Source organism: Silene latifolia, chromosome 6 (assembly GCF_048544455.1).
Source record: "Silene latifolia isolate original U9 population chromosome 6, ASM4854445v1, whole genome shotgun sequence".
Lineage (NCBI taxonomy): Eukaryota > Viridiplantae > Streptophyta > Magnoliopsida > Caryophyllales > Caryophyllaceae > Silene > Silene latifolia.
The window spans coordinates 61,588,989-61,595,474 of NC_133531.1; the positions used below are offsets into that span (position 1 = coordinate 61,588,989).

The 6,486-nt window shown below is 37.2% G+C and overlaps 1 non-coding gene across 1 annotated transcript; it reads right to left on the reverse strand.

The window, feature by feature from the left end:
- Nucleotides 1–6,143: 6,143 nt before the first annotated feature.
- On the reverse strand, nucleotides 6,144–6,250 carry LOC141589535 (small nucleolar RNA R71). The gene has a single exon (XR_012520468.1). It is a non-coding gene; the product is annotated as a small nucleolar RNA R71 (small nucleolar RNA).
- Nucleotides 6,251–6,486: the final 236 nt, after the last annotated feature.

Below are 6,486 nucleotides of genomic sequence, written 5' to 3' on the forward strand. Positions count from 1 at the left end.
AATATAAACTTATTAAGATACAAAAGAGGTTTTCACTTTTGTGACCCTATACACCACTATTTGATGTATGGCTAGCCCATTATTAAGGTGATTATATTCTAAACCAAACTAGAATGATATATCATGTAGATGATGTAAGATTCAAATTGGTAACCCAAGATTAAACCTTAAATTTTGGAATGATGAACGCAAAGAGTTATCAAGTACTCTTGAAACCATTAGATTGTTAATGGTATATGCGTATCTTGTATTCAAAGCAAGATGTCTCGTGCCTTTTGGTTGAAAAGGAGATCGAGGTTGTAAATCATCGATCCAAAATAGGTTGATCATTTTCTTTTACCAACGATTTAAGTTGACGCTAATGTGTTCACTTAATAAGGTAAATAGAAAAAATCTTTGAAGAAGTTTAAAGAGTTCAAGGAATCACGATTTAGTCGTGATGAGATTATCAAAGTGAAGACTTTGATATAAGCCAGAGGAAATGTGATATAGTATCACAAGTTAATCTCTCTTAGCACGCATTACGGAATAATGTGTGGTTGGATAAGAAATCAAACGCTATTCGATATGGTTTGGACTTCAATCAAGTTACTTTGAGTTACTTGATCCTTTTGGGGATTTTATCATTTTTGTCTAAATTATTATTTCCACTAAATCGATTCATATGAGATATGAAATGGTAGGGTACCATGTTTGTAAGTTTTCGCAAGAAACAAATGCTCATTCTTCCTTTTCAATTATCACGGGTTTGCGGCTCGTGAAGCTGTCTTTCTAAAATACAAGATTATTTCTAGAAGACAGAGTGGGAGAAAATTATTCAAGAGCCACAAAGAATGTTATGTCGCAAGAAACTGGTCTTTCTTGGCTACATGAGACGTTTTGTGTAAGACGTTGTTTCTTTAAAACCTAGGAGGTTAAATTCGTCACTTGTTAAAAATGATGAATTCATGCTACTTTTAAGAAAGTAAAGAGCTTATAACTTACAAAATAAATTGTTTGATTCAATTTGATTACTTCTAGAAAGTAATGAACATATGACTTACATAAGAGTGTTTAAGTCACAACTCAATACAAGGCTTAGAGCCATGAAAATCCGAAACAAAAGGGCTTGATTAGTGACAAAGGGTCTTGCACTAATAAAGAGAGATTTCAAAGCAAGATTGGTTGCAAAGGGTTTTGCACTAATTGAAATGCTTAAGTCTATTTGGATCTTCTTAGGGATTGTGTTTCATTATGAGGATACGCATACAGCATGTGAATCTAAAACCCACTTCTTCAAAAGAAGGAATGTATTCAATACATGTCATGAGTTTTGAAGATTCTTGCAATCCTAAGATAATGTGCAACTTAAGAGATGGTCTTAAGTAGGACATCAATGAGTTAGAATCAATGTTTTGATCATGTTATAAAACTTTTCTCGATAAGTCGAGAAGTTGTGTTTATACATGGAGTTTAGTGGGAGTTACGGAAATTTTTATTAGTCTTATATGTGGATGACATATTGATCATTGCGAATGATTTAAGACTTTTGGAGTATTATAATACATCTTGAATATCCGGTTTTATGAAGATAAATCAACATGATATTAGCGTCAATAAGAAGTCTTATGTTGATAAGATTCATGACTAGTTCAATTAAATTGAACATATTTGATTGATTTCATTTGCTTCCGATACCGGATCAATTAAATGAGTAATGATGTATAACACTTCATATACTTTGAGTATGATGAGTTGTTTTCAAAATCGAATTTAAGTAATCTTTACCAAGTAAGCCATAAAGATTACCCTTAAGTGCTTACAGAAGCATTAAGGAAGTAAAGCAAAGTGTTTTTGATGCAATTTTGTGTAAGGGTGTTACACAAGTGACAATTGACAATTGAGATTGCACATGGTTTCTGACAAAACCATAATCAAAACACATTAGGATGGTTAAGATACCATTGTGGCTATGTTAATTAAGAAGTAGATTTTCTAGAATCGTTCTAGGCAATAAAGAACAATGAGAGATATTTATAACAGAAATTGAGTACACTTGCAATCATGAGATGTGCAAGAGGATGAGTCCCGCACACTGTGAAAACAGTGGAAGCTATTCTTAGGCTAGAGGACCTATGTCTTGATTGGATATCGACACGTACTCAGAAAGTTTTGTGATGCAAATGTATACATTACAAAAGAAAACGAGTATGTAGTAAGGTTGAGTAAGGTACAAGAAGTTGATAAAACCTACTAACCAAAGCCTTCTTAAAGGCTAAACATGATGAGTCATGTCATTTCAATTGAATTGAAATGAACAACTACATACAAGATCAAATTAGATTATAGAACATGAAATAGTAATCAGGCATTGACTATTCATATGTGATAATCGCATTTGTCGTTCGAGTTTTTCTTTAAAACTCTTTTATTATACTTTGTTACATCCAAACGGGTTGTAGAGACAACATTGAACCCCGTTAAAGTGAACACGGATCAGCATTGTATTCGCCCATAGTCACTTGTATGAGGTGACGTCTCGAAGTGACTAGAGTGTGATGCGATTGATGGCAAGTTCAAGTGCCATAGAGTCATGTGAGATGACTAGTCGATCACATAGGCAGACTTTTAGGAACACTTTGTCGGGCAGTGACCGCTTATAGAGTTCTGGCAAATTTATAAAGCCTGGTCATGGCGAGAGCTACTATAGTATTCTAATGAGTCGATTCTTTTGACTAAAGACTATTCGCCTAAGGTGGCACAGTTTCAGATTAACTTTGATTTGTGTTACTACGACCTTCGTAAATGGGGTCAAATGGGCATATTTTGGGTTATGATGGCTGTGGCTAGTCGAAGGGAATGAGTGCGATAGGAATTGTCCACCCCCTTGTCAGGGTTAAAACAATATCTCAGGGCCACTCGAGGAGTAATGAACTGGAAATGCGTGGCCACGCTCGGAAGGTATCCATGGTGGATAAATTCCGGTAAATCAGTTATTCTCCAGATCGAGGAAACCACTCTCGATATGATCACTTGCAAGTACGACCCGAAAGACACCTTGCATTTAGTGGGAGATAGTAATAGGACAAGAGAATTGGTGACACACACTTGTCGAGGACAAGTGGGAGATTGTTGGGAAATGTGTCCTCAACAATAGTGCGATCACATGATTTAAATATCATTATTAAATCTAATACCAAGAATACGAAAGGGATGATACATTACATATATAGTCAACTGGTCTACACATATCAGTAATGATTGGCTGGCTAGAGTTTGACATTACTGTCGTGTGATGAGTAGTATTTTAGTCGCTTTTTACTCATCCTTTTATCTTATTTCCGACTCGATTTTGTGTGCTTAAACGGTTTAATAGCTCATTTATTTACTACTTTATAATAATTAGTCGGCTTAGTTATATTTAGTAATTACTCGAGTTTTTATAATATTAGTATTAATATTATTTTATTGTTTATATTTTGTAGGAGAGGTGGAATAATAAAGAGGAGATTCGAGTTATGAGTAATTTGAGACGGAATTGAGACAATTCAAGACGGAGTCAAAGGATGAAAATGGGAAGTAAACAAAGCAAAATCAAAAGTCAACCATTGACTTGTCACCTTCATCTCCCTCCTTCATTCAACTGCACTTCTCCCTGCCTCTTTCGTTATGCTGCAACTCCATCAAATTCAATCAACAACTGACTCAAATACTACCTTAATAATAGCCAAGCTTTTGATATCCATTGTTAATCCATAATTAACCACTAAATCCACCGTGAAATCAACAACCATTCACAAATATTCATTTCACCATTTACTCCATCACCAGTTACCTCACTAATCAACAATTCCATCATCACCCAGTTTTCAACATTCATCATCCATCCGCCATTACCATCCTCCATTCAACCTTCATCTTCAACCTCCATCAATTACCACAACAATCAGTCACCAGTGAATTCATCAATTTCGACCTCAGATTAGAACTCGGGATCCAAACTGAGCTTTTATGAAGCTATGTTGCTCCGTGCCGGTGCCCCGGCAGTCGACATCCTCAACCGGTAGCACGCACACCCATTTATCCTCCTTTTTGGTGAAGGTCTCGCTGCCGGTATAGGGACCGGCAGCCGTCTAGCCGGCAAAACGCACCAAATCAACTACCTCATTACCCACATTACTTACCTTAGAAATGAGACTAGTTCATCCTTCTCTCAAATATTTTAGAACCCTAAATTAATTTTCCTCTTACCCAAGTTGTAATCTTTACTCAAAAATTAATACAATTGTTCTCTTGTTTATCCAAGTTCTTCCATTTTCATTAGTTTACAATTAATAATTTTGGGGTGTATTTGGGGAATTGAAGAATCCTTTCATTCATTCAATCCAAAGTTTCCACCTTTTGCAATTAAGTGGTATAATTTCTCTTCCTTATTCCATTTGTTTACATTTTGTTTTTCTCTTAATTCTTGTTTAGTTGTTCATGTTAGAATACTACTTCATGTTGTTTAATTGATGCTAATCTCTCTCTTGTTCATCTTTTCTCTACTCACTATTGTTGTTTACAAGATTGAATCTTTGAATTTCTCATGTTAAGGATTGAGTATTTGGGTTTATTGAGTTAAAGTTTGTGCCTTTAGTTTAATCTTCATTGTCTCTTGAATTAAATTGTCTTTCCTTATAATTTAAGTTGGATTGTTGCATGTTTAGAAGTAGAATTCATATTCCATCCATGTTTATGTTTAAAGATTCCATCTTTGTTGTTTATTTAGCCTTTAGAGACATGATTAGTGAGTAGTCTCCTTCTAGGACTCGGTTTGACCCGATATGGGTAATTTCACTAACTAATTATCATTAAGGCTAATTTGTGGGGAAAATTGGTGAGGGTAGTTTAGAGGAATTTGCTTGCTTAAGGTTTGGGTTTTGGGTAGTGTCAACTTGTGACCCTTGACCACCAACGGAAGTTGGTTAGGTTGTAAATTGGACACCCGAAATTTAGCCTTGTCACCAACTAAGGTTGAGACCGGAAGGGAGAACCGAGGGAGGGTGCCTCTAGACTAGCGTTTGAAATCGACCTCCGGAAGGGGGAGTGGGATGACCCGGAATATGATGAGTGCTTAATGACCTTGACCATTTACTTTACCTCCTTGGGGAAATGCATGTTCTTGGGGTTGTCGGGTTTTGAGTTAGGGATACCGGCTTTCGAACCCGGGAGGGGGGTTAGTCGGAGTAGCTAGTGTCCTATTGCGAGACCGGAAGGGAGGTTCTAGGCGAATTAGAGCCATCTCCCCCTTACCTCTCTACCCCTTTTGATTAGCCGAGACGATTAGTATGAGGAATTACTCATATTTGTGGGAGAACCGAGTTCTAGTCCTTCTCTTTATTTGATCTATCCTTTATCTTTTAGCTTGTTCTTATCTTGTCTAGTTTATAGCCTTTAAACTTGTTAGTTTAAGTGCTAGTTTGTTACCACCCTCCTTATTTTCTCCGACTTAGCTAAGCATAAGAATTTAAAACGATTAATAATCACCCATGCTCCCTGTGGATTCGACCTCGACTACCCTACTACATTAGTTGAGTTATTTGTTTGATCGGGGGAGTGCGACAAACCTCGTATATCAAAATGGCGCCGTTGCCGGGGAGCAAAGGCTTGATATTAATTGTTTTGTTCTAGTTTAGACTAAGTTATTGTCACTTTTGCACACCTTGGTGTGCCATCTATCTTGCTAATCTATTCACTTGAGTGTGTAGTGGTTTTTAAGAATTCATTTGAAAATCCGGAAAGTACAACAATGGGTGAACCGGTTCCGATTAGGGACTACATGGCCCCAAAGCATATTGTGAATTCTAGTGTTCAAAGGCCTAGGATTCAAGCCAACAATTTTGAAATTAAGAATGCTTTGCTTAACCTAGTGCAAGATAACCAATTTTGGGGAGGTCCCTTGGAGAACCCTAATGACCATCTCAATGATTTTCTTGACAATTGTGACATGTATAAGATGAATGGGGTATCCGATGATGCGGTCCGTCTAAGGTTGTTCCCTAGATCACTAAGGGGAGCGGCCAAGGATTGGCTAAAGAATTGTGATCCCGACTCATTCAAGACTTGGGATGAGCTCTCCTCGGCCTTCTTGAAAAAAATACTTTCCTCCTTCAAGAACGGCTAAGGTAAAGAGTGAGTTGCAAGGGTTCACTCAAGAGGAAGATGAGACTTTGTATGAGGCTTGGGAGAGGTACAAGAGACTCAAACGGTTATGCCCTCACCATGGCATATCCGAGCCCGAGTTGATCAATAATTTCTACAAGGGTTTGGCACAAGACCTAAGGCTATTTCTTGATTCGGGTTCGGGTAAGGGAGCCTTAGATATCTTGGGTCACAAGGCGGCAAAGGAGTTGATTGAAGAAATGGCCTCAAGGACAATGGATTGGAATGATGAAATACAAACAAGAAAGGGTGAGGGTAAAGACTCCAATACGGTGTTCAATGTGGAAGTGAAGAGTATGCTTG